At 41.1% G+C, this 15,877-nt stretch overlaps 1 protein-coding gene across 1 annotated transcript in view; it reads right to left on the minus strand.

Annotated features, from left to right (window-relative positions):
- Window positions 1-14,796, minus strand: part of LOC102785444 (teneurin-2) — an 81,948-nt gene extending 67,152 nt beyond the window's left edge. Inside the window, exon 1 of the mRNA XM_035909619.2 lies at window positions 14,077-14,796. The gene's annotated coding sequence lies outside the window, so the exon portion shown is untranslated. The remainder of the gene's footprint in view (window positions 1-14,076) is intronic.
- Window positions 14,797-15,877: the final 1,081 nt, after the last annotated feature.

Raw genomic sequence — 15,877 nt, forward strand, 5'->3', positions numbered from 1 at the left:
GCGCACGTACAATGCCGGCAATTATTTTTTTTAAAAAATTTTTCCCCCCCCTGAATAATTGTCAGGGAATTGAGGGGCACACAGAATAAATAAGAACATAAGTCAGGTTTAGGGCACATTGTTATCACAGCTATGCCAGTGCTGTGACTGTGAAATGGAGAATAGAGTTTCAGCGCTCTCGAAAATCGCTCTCGCCCACTGGGCCAGTGTTCCTCTAGTTCAGCTCACCCAGAGTGATATCCTCTTGCCGAGGGTAAGTGCAGGGTCCTGAAATTCCATCCTACACTGATTTACCAAAAAACATTACGCTCTGTCTTTGCTCGAGCTAAGTAGTGCCAACTCCAGCACTCTTCTAAACAACTGTGATGCTGAATTTTTATAGCACTCCAACGCAGAAGAAAATCTTGTTGTTGTTTTTTTTTTTGTAGTAAAACAAAACGGAGACAAGTGATAAATAAAGGAAAGGAAGAGGGGGGGAGACAAATTCACAAAATCTCTTTTTTGGGGGAGAAACATAAAATAACCAATCCATTATCTGAGCGCCACCCCTGCTGTGTTCCCCTGATTCCTTCTAGCTATTAGCAGCTTAGGACACAAATAGATCACACAAGATATTAAAAAGCAGCAGGAATCTAACAGTTTAAAAGCTCTGTCGTAGTCCTTGCTGTGGAACAAAAACATGTCTGAATGCAGTCAAATTATTTTTCCGCTGATTCTTTCTTCTTTTTTTACAGTTATTGTTTAGTATTCATATTTTATAGTACATGGGTTTTTTTATTATTATTATTAGAGAAGGAATTTTCAAAGAGAAGATGCAAGGCAACAAAGGTGATAAGCTACTCAGCTGAGCATCCACACAAACCCTGCTGGTGGTATATAAAACGTATGTATTCTTAACTCCATTTTTATTCCTTTTCCCAAGTAAACATGACTCAAATGAATGGAAGGCATTATTTTGTGCCAGAAATATAAAAGCATCTGGTTATACAGTGGCAGTACTGAGGCAGATTTAATAACAAAACCTCAGGAGACAAATGTAATGTGGTTCATAAGAATGAAAACGTACAGATATACGACTTTATTGTATTTCCAAGCTTCGCCTTCCAAACATCAGCTACAGATTTGCGGTTGGCAGGAAATAAAACATTCTGTCAGAAGCGATCAAGGTATCAGGATGTGAGAGGGGCTGGTGGCAACAATTGTTGCCATCATTTAATTGACAGTAGCTGCGACCCTAATATTGTTAAACTCTTACACGAGTGTAAATCCTGACACACAGTTTGTTTTTATCCTTTTACACAAATGTAAAAGGAACATAAGGGAGCAGACAAAAAAATAAAATAAAATTAAATTGCTAGCTTCGGGTAGGAAAAAAGTGAGAATTCAAAACGTCCTTGAGGTTTTTGATGGACTGTGATCGTGTCCATGAAAACACTTAATACATTCATGCTCTTGCACCTCTGACTTAATGAGTATTCACATTCTGCTTCAAACTCTCTTTGGGTTTAGCTCCTTTCTGGGGTTATAAAATCCATGTTGAGGAAAATATTATACTGGCAGACATAATAAACATGAAGGCAGTTTAAGTGATTATGTCAGTGCGCCTTCACCAACTAAATCCATGAAAATCCACAAAACTAAATCCATGAAAATAACACAGGATGCAAGTGTTTGCTCTAAGATATAGTCTGAGCAGTTAAAAGCAAAGCACACTCACTCCTCTAAATTGAACTTGAGCCTTCTCACATATCTTATGCTGACCTTATAGCAGATGATATTTGAGGTGATTCAGTTCGAGGCAAATTTCTAATTTAGAGTCTAATCACAGACCCGAGCTCTGCTGCCACCAAACTTCGTGGATACGACTCAGTTAGAGCTGAAGTCATTTTACTAGACATCATGTTATGTATGTTAATGCCATGTTACACTTCCTTTTTCTTTTATATCACTGAAAATTTCTTCTTTCACATCTTTTCTGCTTTTGGTGTGAAGGATTAGTAAACAAAGAGAGAAAATATATATTATGTGACTTTAATGTATTTAATATATTGCACAGGGATAGTTTTAAAGAAGCTATTAATGCCTGTCTTGCAGGTTGCAGCAGGAAGAATAATTGTTCATTAGGAGCCCAGTTTAGCTCTAACATAAATTATATACTCAACTGATTGTTATTTGATTGAAAATATCTATTTTGTGTGTCTATGATATCCATATTAGTTTGGTATATTTTCAGTCATTTACTTTAATATGTTAAATTGTGTCCATTCTTTGAATTACTGATAAATACTCACCTGTAGTGTGTTTGTAAATGACTAAACTTTTGATAAAAACTTCACCAAGTTTATAAGAAACCATCAATTGATCACAACCCACACAGCGTTATCGTCACAGGCGTTTTCTTGTTCTGTGCTGGCTTTTTTGCAAAGCAAATTTCCAACAAGCAACCTCCTGCAACCAACTGTCAACCAGTCGGGGAATACATATTATTTCCTATCGACTGGTTGTTTCCAGGCAGTACTAGAATTTTATCATCACTGACAACATTCAAAATTCACTCAAAACAAACAATTAAAAACTTGAAACATCCAGAAAACCTTACATTATGAACCAAATCCTCCTCCTGTGAGCAGTCTTTCCCAAACCACTCTTGGCAGCTGTTCACATATGCCATATTTGCACAGGAAGTATGACTCAGGAACCTTTAATTATTTGTTAAAAAATGTCAGGTTTGATTAGGCTTTTTGTGCTCATGTGTGATTTTTGTAGCTGATAAGTAAAATATTCCACCACAAATGACCTACCACATTTCACCAAACACAGAGGTCCAGTAATATTATTAGTCCTGTACATTTTGGTGATTTTGGTGTCTCTTTTTTTTTGTTTTTCAAAGTTTTATTTGCTGTCCTCCACCTCTTTCTTCTGTCTGTTTCCTACATCAGAGTTAAAGAGGCTCTGCTGGAAATTATCAAGAGGCTCATGTCTTTACACAGTATGCAGACCAAGTAACAGAAAGCAGGTTCAAATCTATCAGAAGAGTGACATCGGGATGATGAGATGGATAACACGCAGTGCAGCATGCGATAAGGAACATTTTGCTGTCTTTCAAGAGGCTCAACAGTTATTACGTGGCGTTCCGTGCAAATAGGGCTATATTCTTAAATCAATGTTGAGCGACAGCAGGGTAAAGAAAACAGAGAAGTGGACTTAAAGATTAGACCGCTCTGCCTAGATACAACCGCACAAACACGGTGAACGTGAAGTGCCCTTATTATGCACAGTGTCACACCGCACCGCGAGCTCCATCAGGGCTTGACACTTATAGAAACAAAAGAACTCTTGAGACGCGACAACATGTGGTAATAATAAAAAGCCGAGGCATTAACCTTAAGTGCGAATGTTCTGTGCAGGAGTTGCAAATATAATTGGCAAAGTCGAACACGCCAAGCTCACATTTTTAGAAGACACATTCACACACACAAAAGTCTCAGAGGGCATTTTCAAGTCCAATAACATCATTACATCCATTCGTGTTATTACTATTCACATGAGTGAATAGTAATAACATCAAATATGAATATGGTGTAGACAAGTCATCTGTGTGTGAGTGTGCGTGTGTATAATGTGTGTATGCGGGTTATGAGATTAGAATCATCCAGGACATTCATCTATTCTGTTGCTGGTGAGGCGATTGAGTGGGGCTGCGTGATATGATGGCACTTTCACAAAGGATTACATTACTCTCTTTCATCCCCTTCATGCAGTACTATTTTGCTCTCCCAAATCTTTGCATTTGATAATGGACACTCCTTATGTTATGAATTAAGCTGGTGCTATATAAAGGATTAACACCCAAAGAGATAAAACACACAATCGTCTGCGAGTATATGTTCACGTTAGATACGTATGCTTCTCTTTTGCCAACTTGCATTAATCCACCACTCCAAATTGCCTTCGCATGCACACAGGATCCATGCGACGTAATGCAAACAGGGCTGCTGTTGCATTTTCGGTGGCAGATCAGTTTTAATTATAGCTGGGAGTAATAAAAAAAAAGTAATAACCTCATTTAAACTCAGGTTGCAAGTTAAATGCTTCCAATCTTCAACTTCTCGAGCTATGCAACTGACTCCAAACTCCTTAAAGTTGACACCAAGAGGGCAGAATGCAGTTCAGATTGAACCAATTAGTCTTTACTGACTTAATTTAAATAATGAAAGTTGGTTTAATAGCTCTGTAAACTGCTATACTAATAATGGCTTCATGGTTTGTATTTTAGCAAAGCAAGAAGCTTTAATAAAAAGTATGCTTCTCACCACCGCTAACCACAAGTCTGACCATGGTGGATACGACTAAGATTAATGATAAAAATATAGAACATTTTTACTGATTATAGTGCAACAACAATAGCTTATAAATCGAGACTCGCCATACATAAGGTAGACATCAATTACATTCCCACACTTAGAGAGAAAAATTTCTCCTGATTCTGATTTACTTTTAAAAACTGTACCTGACAGCACATGCAAACATATAAATTTTCCCCCAAACTGCAGCCTGTTCCACAATCTTATCTCACTTTAACAACTTCAAATAAAGTGCTTTTACTGAAACTGAACTGAAAATGAGCTGCTGTACACCGACCTTGATCTATTTTACCTTACCACCTTAACAAAAGCAGGAGAAATAGACTTATGTAACAAAACAAATGTCAGGGACATATATATACATACTGATGAAAATGATGTATGTAAATTCACCAGATAACAGGACATTGACCATTTTCCCCTTTTTTGTTCGTCTCCATAATTTCCCTCATAACTGCTTTGATCCTTTCCAGATGGCTTTTAGCTTTAGCCACTTTGTCTTCTTTTGATTTAATAGTCTGACTAGTTTTTTGCTATGAACGTTTTCATAGCTTACTCTGGTAGACTTAGCTAATGACACTTTAGCGTGAAGCTGTGACTATTTGTTTGCGCATGCATGAAATAGATCCACTCATAATTGAACATTATGAATGGCTGCTCACTGGTAAGGGATGATAATGCTAAAAATGGGCAGATTCCGGTCCCTGTCTGCTCCATCGGTATAGTCTTGGATAAAAACCTAACCACAATTTACAAAGTTAATGGTCAAAAGCTTTGGTGTTAGATGCTCATTTTATCCTAAATTTGTTCAAGTCTTCCTGTCTTGCTAGAAACATTTAATTACATGATTACGTGACAGTGTGTTTCTACAAAACTCATATCCCCACCCCCACCAATGCCCACCCTTCCATCCAGTCCCAGGAAAGAAGATGGACTGCATTCGCAGCTATACTCAATCAGTGATACAGAGACATAGCCAGCTCTGTGTCTTTGTTACTATGTAAAGAGGCAGAGAAGCAGAAATGACAAAAGCATAGGAATCTAAGCTACAGTTGTCTGTAAATGCTCTCCATTACAATAAATGACTTCATTAAAATAAAGATGTGTTCAACCACCCTCTGTGTTTCAATGAGTACAACTGTGGAACAATTTGTTGAAGTGCGCTCAAGTAATGGAGCTTCGGATGCAGCCCGTTGTATTTACACTTATCCTCTCAATGTGCTGGCCCAGGACTGCCAAAAAGTATTTGTACCTGTGCAGAGCACCTGAATATGCACACTTATGTACATAGACACAGCTGTATCGCACAAAGAGGGCCAGATCCTGCCTTTCTCTGTGCTTATTAAGACATTGAAGCTGTTAGCACCTAGCAGCACTAATCCTATAGCCTTATGCTCACTGTTAGTGGAGCCAAATGGCCTTATACAGAGCAGCTCGCACTCTTTCTCTCCCTCCCTTTTCTGACTCTCTTTCTCCCTGTGTGAGTGTGAGCATCTGTGACTGTTTGTGATGAATGGACAAGGCAAAAGAGGAGAGGGGTGAATGTGAGACATTGCACCACTGAGGCCAGTGAGAATAGAGGGGGAATGAACAAGGCAGGCAGAGACAAAAAAAAGAGGATATGGGTGTATACGGGAGTGTGATTTTGTGTGAATACATCCGTCTGGATGCTAGGTGGAGAGGGTCGGGGAAGGGGAAGGTAGGGTAGTTGCACATGAATTGCATACAAACACAACTACATGCACTCTGGCCCAGCGTTTATGTCCAGCTTGTTAAGCATGCAGAGTGTGCGCGTGTTTACACCTGTGTGTGTTTGCTGTGCCGTGCGCACGCCTGCACATGTGTATGTCCAGGCATGTGCAAGGCCGAGCTAGGTTAAACTTGTATTCGTGAAGTGTTCCCAGCAGAGATTAATCATCCTGTGCTGGAATGCAGCATCGCGGTCATATATCATCACCTGACCTCTCTCTCTCTCTCTCTGTCTCCCTCACGTAGCAGTGGAGTCAGGGTAAAAGGAGTGTCATTGCATATCTGCGGTAAACAAACAGCCGAATGCTTTGACAGAAGCGGGAAAGGTAGGAAACTGCGCTAATTATCAAATACCAGCGTTCAGCATCAATCAGATGTCACAGAAACCTGTTAAGGTCAGAACCATTTAAAAAAAGAGAGAGGTAAAAAGAAGACAATGCGAGCTACAAATGGGAGAAGAAACTAGCAAAAAAAGAGGAAAAAAAAGGGGAAAATGCTGGCTTTCAGCTGCCTCTGCTGGAGACACGCAGAAGCCGATGGATGCTCTACAAGTCTTAATTTTAAACAGAATCAGAGCCACTTTAGCTAACTCCAACAAAAATGCTAAAGATGCCAGCCTCGATGCACAAGAGCATCACTACTGCAGACTAATTTGGGTTTGACTTGGCTGTATAGTCATGCAATATATACTGTCTATGCTGGGAAGCATTAATAAATGCCTTTAAATACTTCCACAAATTCCTAAACCACAGAAACTGTAACACATTGTGTGTGTGTGTGTGTGTGTATTTATTGTTAATCCTGCATCCCAAAAATATAGATATATATAGCACAAGGTCTGAATGACCACTTCTTCGAAAGGCATTATTTTTGCATATATTTTCAGCATACCCTGCCTTGGCCTATGCATAAGTGAAAAGTTTTCCTGGAAGACCCTTTTTTAAGGAATCTCAGACTGAATGGCTGACTGGTTATTTGTTAAGACAGCCAAGACATCTGAAGAAATGATTTCCAGTAATTGTATCCAGATGACTTATTTTTATTTTTTTTACAGCACTGCATGAAAGCAGTGCTGTGCATGTATGACTTCATAATTCTGCAAATGTACCTACACACTGTGAAATCTTGACCTTCAGATGGATTGCAGCTTAATTCAGAAAATGCTTTTGGTGCTTTTAACATTTTTTTTAAAGTGCATTTATGCTTGCGATAGCCAGTCCATTTTTTAAAATTTTTTTTTGGAGTAGGGACTTAGGTGAGGACAATGTGTGCTTCCAGCTGGTGCTTAAACGTTCAAGGGTGGACGGGAGGTAGAAGATGCTGCTCAACAAATGTTCTCATCAAACCTTTACATCTTCCCACAGTAAGAACAGGAGGCCAGCCATAAGTCAATGCTATTCTGTGCGAGCTGCAATGCATGTGGAAGAAAGGACCTTTTACTTAGTTGTGTTCAGCAATAGGAAATTGATTCTTTAATATTAAAAATTCAACAGCTGAGTTTCATTACTTTTCTGAGTCTATCCCCTTTCCCTTGTGGAGTGGGAAAATATAACAGTTTATTAAATTACTTCTCTGAAAAGTCTCTGGGGATGCCATCTTAACTCCCATCCTCCTTCACAAGGCCATTTTAGACTGTAACTAGACATGTCTGCTTAGAAAGAGAGACAGAGAGAGGCAGAGAGAACATGGATAGATGGTATACTAAATATACAGATTCCACTGGCTGCCACAGAGAGTTTGTAGTTATTTCACTGGCCAAGGAAAGGCATGGAATTGAATGATCCCACATATTAAGGGAAGGGATTATTGTCAACTGACTGGTCTGAAACTGTGTGCATGTCCGTTGCCTAGCTATATCAGTGCTATCATGCAGTTATTAGAGACATGTTAAAGATAAAACCTGAATGCTTGATTCCTATAGTAAGGCTATTCACTCGTTCCACGTGTGCCCTGACAGGAAATGGTCACTGCAAACCAATACAAAGTTCTTCTGATTGACCAATTTTATCCTATATGGGAATGTTGATGGAAGTGATCTTATTCAGAATGGCAATGATCCCATGCACGGGTGCCAGGAGTTGGTGAGTAAAGTCTTTATATCCCAGTCCACTTAAACACTTGTGGAACTGTTTTGGACTGACAGATTAAATGATAATCTCCACCAGTGGAATTAACACACAAAATAAGGGAATATTTTTGGGCAGGATAATTTGCCATCCCTCCAGTAGAATTCCAGAGACTTGGAAGATAAATCCCAAAGCATACTGAAGCTGTTCTAATGGCACATGGTGGCCGAGCACCCTTTACTGCCTTTATGCTGATTTTCCTCTTGAAGTTGTCCTCAGTCTCTACATGTTCGACCAGTCAAGGTTAAAGCGGATACCTGTCTAATCCCCACAATATTCAATAGTTCCTGGGTCAGAGGGCTTTACGAAAGTTCACTCTTACAAAAGATCCTTAAGTATCATCAATGAATGCTGTTAATACACTTTCTGATCTAAGGAGCAACGGGGTCAGGCCTTAATGACTCTGTAAGTCTAAGTAATAAAGGCAGTATATTTGAGCATGACTCAACCGGTCACAATGTCTTCTTAAAGGCAGATAAGGACTTTCCCACTATTAACTCCACTCCTCGGGAACAGAAGAAAATAATTTTAGTAACTTGTTAAAAAAAAAGACTGTCTACACTGAGAAAGAAAACCCTGAACTGTTAAACAAAGACCAACAGACGAAGGATGTTATTTTTTAGTGACTTCAATTAAGTTTCCTCTGCGAAAGAAATTCAGTTTCATTCGTTTCCAATAAGGTGCATGTTCAGCTGTACCATGACTTCTTTGCAAAAAGATCAGCCTTCAGCCCGTTTCATACACAGTGCTGTAGGTGTCATTTTCACTGACAGATGACTGACAGTGCTCGCCTTCGCTCAAACATCAACATGAACGCTGAGCACCTAAATGAGTGAACACATCACTCACTGGTCAGCGGCCTTTGTTTCTGTGTGTTCCAAATTTCACCCACATCATCCGCTGAAACTGATGGTCTTACACAGCCTTGTTATGATGAAAGGCTCGGTACCAGCCGTTGTCCACATGCAAGCAGGCGCATGTGCTTGGCTGCACTTCAATGCAGGGAAGAAGCTCATCACAAAGCGCCATGAGTCCATGAGAGGGATGAGTTAAAACCAGTCGGTCAGCTGTCAGACAGATGTAGTAAATATTATCCCACTCTGCCATCACTTCCAACACAAAAACCCACAGGATCCATGAGCATGGTAATCCAAGATGAAGGCTGCTCTCTACGAGCGTCACTTTCTCCAAAGCACAGCTAATGCTGGGTGTCACACACCGCACACATGCAAACACACACGCATACGCTCTCATCGTGTAACGCTTAGCAGTATAGTCTGAGCAACACACACACATACACACATACAAAACCCGTCAAATAAAATCACAGGCCACAAAGGCTTCTGAGGAGTGTCCAAATCCCAGATGAACGATGAGTTTATGGTTTTCAAATTTCTTGTACGTTTAGGAAAAATCACAGAAGATCAACACAACACAAATCTCAGACTATTATGCATTTTAAAATTTTATTCATGTTACGTTGGGATCTAAGTATTAGCTGCTGCATCATCTTCTCCTATTATATGTTTTTTTCGTGGCTATTTTAAGAAAGCTTGTTCCGATAAAGAGCTATCCAATGCTCTACGTTAATGTGATCTCTCTTTTTCCACTGAAAAATGCTAAATAATAGGGAGCAACAGCCATGTGCGTCATAGCCTTTTAGAGAGATGCTAAGATGATATGTTGAGTCAGTGTTTTGGTTCAATTTGATGGGACTACTGGAAGCATAGACATTAAGGAGGACTGTTAATTGAGGCGCTCTTGTAAAAAGTGCTTCAACATAAAAAATGTAACTGCACTGGCAGATTCGTCACACGTAAAGTGGTACCAAACGTAATTGAATTCAGTCTTGTAATCACATTGGGAGGTTAATAATAATAATACTAATACTAATAATAATTTTAGCTTTCCTTTTATGAACTCCAGCCTTAAAATATCTCAACAGAAAGCCACTGGATATGTCATCTACTATTTTTTTTTCCACACTCTGTGGTTTCTTACTCATCTACCCACCAATTAATCAATTACTGCAATTAATATAATTTTCTCCTTCATCAGCAAGCCTTTGTAATTTTAGCCTCTCAAAAACCCACAGCATGCTATTCCTACCTATGCCTTGAAAAGCTCTCGAAAGGAGGACAATTAATGTTGAAAGTTGAAATATAACACAAAGAGGACAATCGAGCATGAATGGATCAAAGTGAGGCCTCGCCAGACGAGGCAGGAAAAAGGAAGGGGGGATAGTATGGAAGCATAACTGGTTAACTGAGTCGGTCTGTCCTTATAAAAGCCTTTCCGACACGGTTGTATGTCAAGCTGCCCAAACTCTACTGTGTAGGAGGCCAAACAGGGCAGTATCATAGGAATGAGCCCATTCCTGCAGCAGTTTCTCTATCTGGATGTGGATTTATGACACTGAGATGATTGTATATTTGGCTCTAAAAAAAAAAAAAAAAAGCAAAAAAATCCCTGAGCTTGTGAAATAACTGGGAGGATGGAAGGCCGGGCGGACCTGCCTCTAATAGAGCTGTGCCACCCAGCTTAGTATTTTCTATTTACTAGCACGTCCTGACAATTACAGCAACAGTATAAACATAATCACCCTCTCTGCATATTCTGACAGAATGAACATCCTTTTCACCTACCTCTACTCTCTCTAAAGGTCAGTGTTCTTAGTTAATCAGCAGTGACAAGAGGCTATTTGTCCTCTGTTACTACTTATGCTGTTCTTTCCCAAATTATAAAGTGCTATAGTCTAATGTACTGTAGAGCAGCAATAATTGCTATATATATATATATATATATATATTTTAACATCACAAATTGTTCCGAACCTTATACGACCTGATTGTTATAACAGGAAAAGAAGTCGATGCTTCAAGATGCAACTGTGTGTAGATTATCTGGGTGTGATTGCTCAATTCATTCTTCCCAGCATCTTAAAAATAAATGAAGATCTAAACTTGGAATCCCAAATTGAACCCTGTGGATTTAAGTTATTTAAAACTTCCCGATGTTGCTATGGTTGCGCTGTCAGAAACAACAGTGCTTAGCAGTTCACACCATGTCGAAATGGCCAGGTAAAGGGAAAAAATGCTAACACCAAGCAGCAAATGGCTGTTTCCAAAACCAAGCCAGTCAACACATGAAATCATGCGAAAGCCTTCAAATAAGAGGCACTTTACTGCTCTCAGGTAATTATACCTGAGAGACATATAAGCAGCTTTTTTCCTGTGACATCAATTAACATGGTGCAATGTAGTTCTAGTTGATAGGAATTAAAACAAAGGAAACAATGGTAACTGGTTTGTGTTTAAAAGGGATTTTTGGCTCTAAATCGGCAACAAAATTGCACTGGCCTAGTCACAACTATTCAGCTACTATGCTGGTTCATTTTCCAACACTAAGTAAGCTCTGAATTGGTTGGGGAGGACAAAATGTATCAACCGGGCTTTCAGTACCTCTACGGGTTCACACCTGTAAAGTGAAATCAAACCTTTGAGATTTTCTTATGCCGCTTTCCATCTGTGACTGTGGACAGTTCTGCACAGTGTGGGATAACACACAGCACAGGGGTCAGACTGGATATCGCTGACCTCCGAACAGCCCCGCAGCCCCCAAAATGCGCATGTGCCTGCTGACATGCACATGCATTAGGGTTATTGTGTGAAGCCTTCAGTCTTTTAATCCCCTAATCTGCTGAACCCTGGAAATCACTTGCAGTCATCTGTCAGCCAGGTCGGAGTGGGCCACAGGACTCAACAGATTCGCACACGAGTGCACACGTACACACAGCCAAACACACACGTACACAAATAGACACACACACACTTTCTCTATGCTAGTCATTTATTCAACAAGGCCAGCCTCATTGCAGGCTAATGAAGATTGATGCTCCACTTTCCAGGACTCACAGGTGTTTCAGTGAAATGTATGTATAAATATATAACCCATATAGAGCACTGGGAAAAGGAAGAGAGATTAACAGAAAGATCATCCCCAACAACATCTATGTGTGATTTAACAACAAAAAAAATGCCATATTTATGTAGAAGTCAACCTGCAGAATATCTGCATGGTAACAGCACTGACTTAATCTTGATGATTAGTTGTGAAGGGACGGCAAGGACATGGACTCAGGGAACCTGTAGTGCTCAGACCCTTAAGTCAACTCTATGCATCTCAGGCCCATTTGTGCATGTGTGTGTGTCATCATGCCAAATAGGACACCGTCAAGGCTAGTCTGGAGATTGCGGTTGACACAGCCTGCTGCTCTCCGGCGTGAGCGCCTATTAGCACTTAAGACCGAGTCTCACTATATGCACACACAAACACGGCAAACTGGCCGTGATTACACCTGGCAGGTCAAACACTGTGGCAAACAGCTGAGCCTGTGCACTCGTCCTTGCGAGCGAACCAGACAAATGGCGAGAGAGAGCAACATATGCACTTGTTTCCATATGCATGCGCTTAAAAGTGTGTCAGAAGTGATCCCACGCAAATCTGAGGGCTTTGCTTCCTTTTTTGATTTCTACGCCCCTGTCAAAAGCTCAAGATGGAGGAATGGAAAGCGGGAGAGAGATCAAAGAGCGTCAGAAATCACACAGACGCAGGCGGGCTTGAAGAGAGCTAAAAAGGTGGAGGAGGAGATAGCAGGGCCGCAGAGAGAAACTGTACCAGTTAGATTGAAGTGTGAATCTCAACAGTGCGTCTCATCACCAAGATCTTCGTGGCATGTGTGTGTGTGTGTGTGTCTGCGTGTGTGTTTCATGTCATAAGGTGCCGATGACTGCCAGGCTCTGGGATATACAGCTGGTGTGTGGGCCTCATATCCCTCGCCACCCTGCTTGATATACAACTGACTTTAAAAGTTTTCCTTATTCATCCTTAAACTTTGTGCCTGAAATCCTTAACTAAAAGTCTCACTCATGTTCATTCCTGTGCGTCCTACACTGTTATGTTCTGCTGCAGCTTGAAGGGGGGCAGCTATCCTGTGCATGAGCACATCACCAACAACAGCAGCAGAAGAAGAAAGAAGAAAGCTCACACTTCCACTGCCCTCACCTCTGATATAATACCAAACAAGCAGAAGAAATATGAATGAAAAAAGCTGAATAAAGTGCAGTGCATAAGAAATAAGAGACAGGAATGCATCGTTGTTGCCGTCCCGAGGAGGGGAGGCAAGAGGCAATGACAAGTCAAGCAGCCAATTAAAGCCCTCCAGCAGCTCCATGTTTGTTATTGTGAACTGAAAGCGTGATTTTGGTTTCTTTTCGAAGGGCACTCACTTAGGTTACTTTCTCATGCACGTTACGGGGAGCGCTGAAAAGAGGATGCTGCGCTGCGGCAGCCATAAACGCGTCGGACAGGAGCTCTTCATCACGAGTCACGACAGGGTCTCGAAGTCCACCCTGATTCTTTTAAGGTTACTACATTTCTTTAAAAAAAATATGCAGCGCAGAATCGCCATGTGGAAACCTCTCACGCCACAAAAAGTCCACCGCAATTAATAAGGTCATTATTGACGGGACTATATTTTTTTGGACGTCTCTCCGCATGGCACGTGAACGACACTGCAGACGCGGGGAGATGACCCCGATCACCAATGTCAGCCAAGCGTCAAGGGCTCGCATGAGGACTACAGAATGATATTCGGATAAAAGGCACCTCAATGTCATCGCTCTGCGCTGCCCTCCTCCCCTTCCTACTTGCCACAAGATATGACTGTGCATGTCACACACACACACACACACACACACGTGCTGCTCGGTCACAGAAGCTGGCGGGTTAATCAGCAGCATCGTTTCCACAGGAATACATTGCAAAATATCACGTACCTGTTTATAGTTACGTGCGGCACTCACTGCATAATCCTCCTTCTTCAACTTGAACTTTTTCCTTCCCTCCAACCGAACCAGCCCGAAGCTACTTGACACTTGTTTATTGCATGCTTCTCTCTCGCTCTTTTTTCTTGTTTTGTTTGTTTGTTTTTGCCCTGACTATCCTGTCAAGCCGCTATTGAACGAGAAGTGAGATGACAGCACGAGGGGATGAGCTGATAGAGAGGGCAGGCAAGGAGCCTCCAGTTCAGCATCTCACCAAAATCGTGGAATCAAACGGAACCATCCGTTCTGCGCTGGTGGTCGTTACAGGCAAACAGTGCTGACTGGCAAAAAAAAAAAAAAGGGGGGGGGGAAGAAAAAGAAAAAAGCAAACCCCCAAAATGGACCAAAACCGGATGAATACGGCTGTGCGCAAACGGCACGTCTTCCGTTGCTTCTCTTCGGACCCGAGAAACGGCGGGGCGAGCGGGCATGCTCTGAACACTGAACCACGGCCGATCGGTAAAGGCTGCGCGCAGCGGCACCCAGGGAGCGACCATTCACACACACGGTATAGAGAAATGACCGTGGCTCGCGGAGCGCGCGTTCACGGCCCAGCCAAAGTCAGTGGTCATTATCAGCGCATGCCGAAGAGTAATCCACAGTAGGCTGTTACAGCCACAGCTGCAGCACTACGAGATGAGATGCAGGGGATCAGCAGTGACAGCGATTAAACCATCTGAATCCCAAATGTTGAACTATGCTATGTTGAATAGCAGATCACTATTGAGGGCACTTCCTCTATTAATCTAAATCTATTTACATATTATTGTCACTTTAAAACATATTTAACATGGTGTAGGATTTATTCGAAAAATGCATATTCCACTCAGTATTAATATATGATTACTTGAGGACATAATGGGACAATTTCACGAGAGGCAGCGGCAGCAGCAGCAGCTACATTGCCACATGTATTTACAGACTAACAAGCAAAAATTGAATCTCAGTGCATTTTTCAGGAAACTTACACATGCCCGCTTTTGGTGTTAGTGCCTTCTTTCCAGGGCCTGGTGCTCATTACAGTGGTCCTCAAGCATCTCTTTTTAAACAGTGCACCCACTGCTCTGCAGGCTACTGTTCACATTAGCACACTGCCTAATGGGCTTTCTCCGTATTAGCAGCAATAGAAAGGTGCAATAATAGAAGCATGCAATTATGCACCATAACTAGGGAAAACATTGTTAACAGTTACCCTATTGCCTCTCACTCTCCGAGCTGTAAATGCATATTTCCCAATGGAGGTATGATAATAACGCCTGCTTATTTGAAAACACCTTGTAAGGAGAACCTTGTGGCTCTTTTGATAAAGATTTCATTTCAGAGGCATTTTTATGCATAACTGGGGATTGGCAGGGGACATAAACCTCCCACTTTCTGCTTTATTTATTTATTTATTTATTTTACTCGTTCATTTTCTTCTTCTTTTTTGGCTTTGGCAATCCATCAACCCGCACACAATTGGTATATTGATTGGGACAAAGGTGTCCACTTATAGCGTAAGTAAAATTTAACAAAACTGCAAATGGGTTTGAATTCACAGATGGCTTGGTTGAATTCAGAGCGAAGGGTAAAAGGAAAGAGGAAGGAATCACTGGATCTCTAGTGGGTAACACAGGTGCAGTACAAGATGAAAAATGCAGATGAGGGTAGGACGGCGTACTGAACCATTTTAAAGTCCCCAAGTGATAACCTAAAAAAAAAAAAAAAATAGAAAGCTTTGACTTGGGCTCATGGTACCCATTCTTAATCATGC

Source organism: Neolamprologus brichardi, chromosome 2, assembly GCF_056152115.1.
Source record: "Neolamprologus brichardi isolate AB-2024 chromosome 2, ASM5615211v1, whole genome shotgun sequence".
Taxonomy (NCBI): Eukaryota; Metazoa; Chordata; class Actinopteri; order Cichliformes; family Cichlidae; genus Neolamprologus; species Neolamprologus brichardi.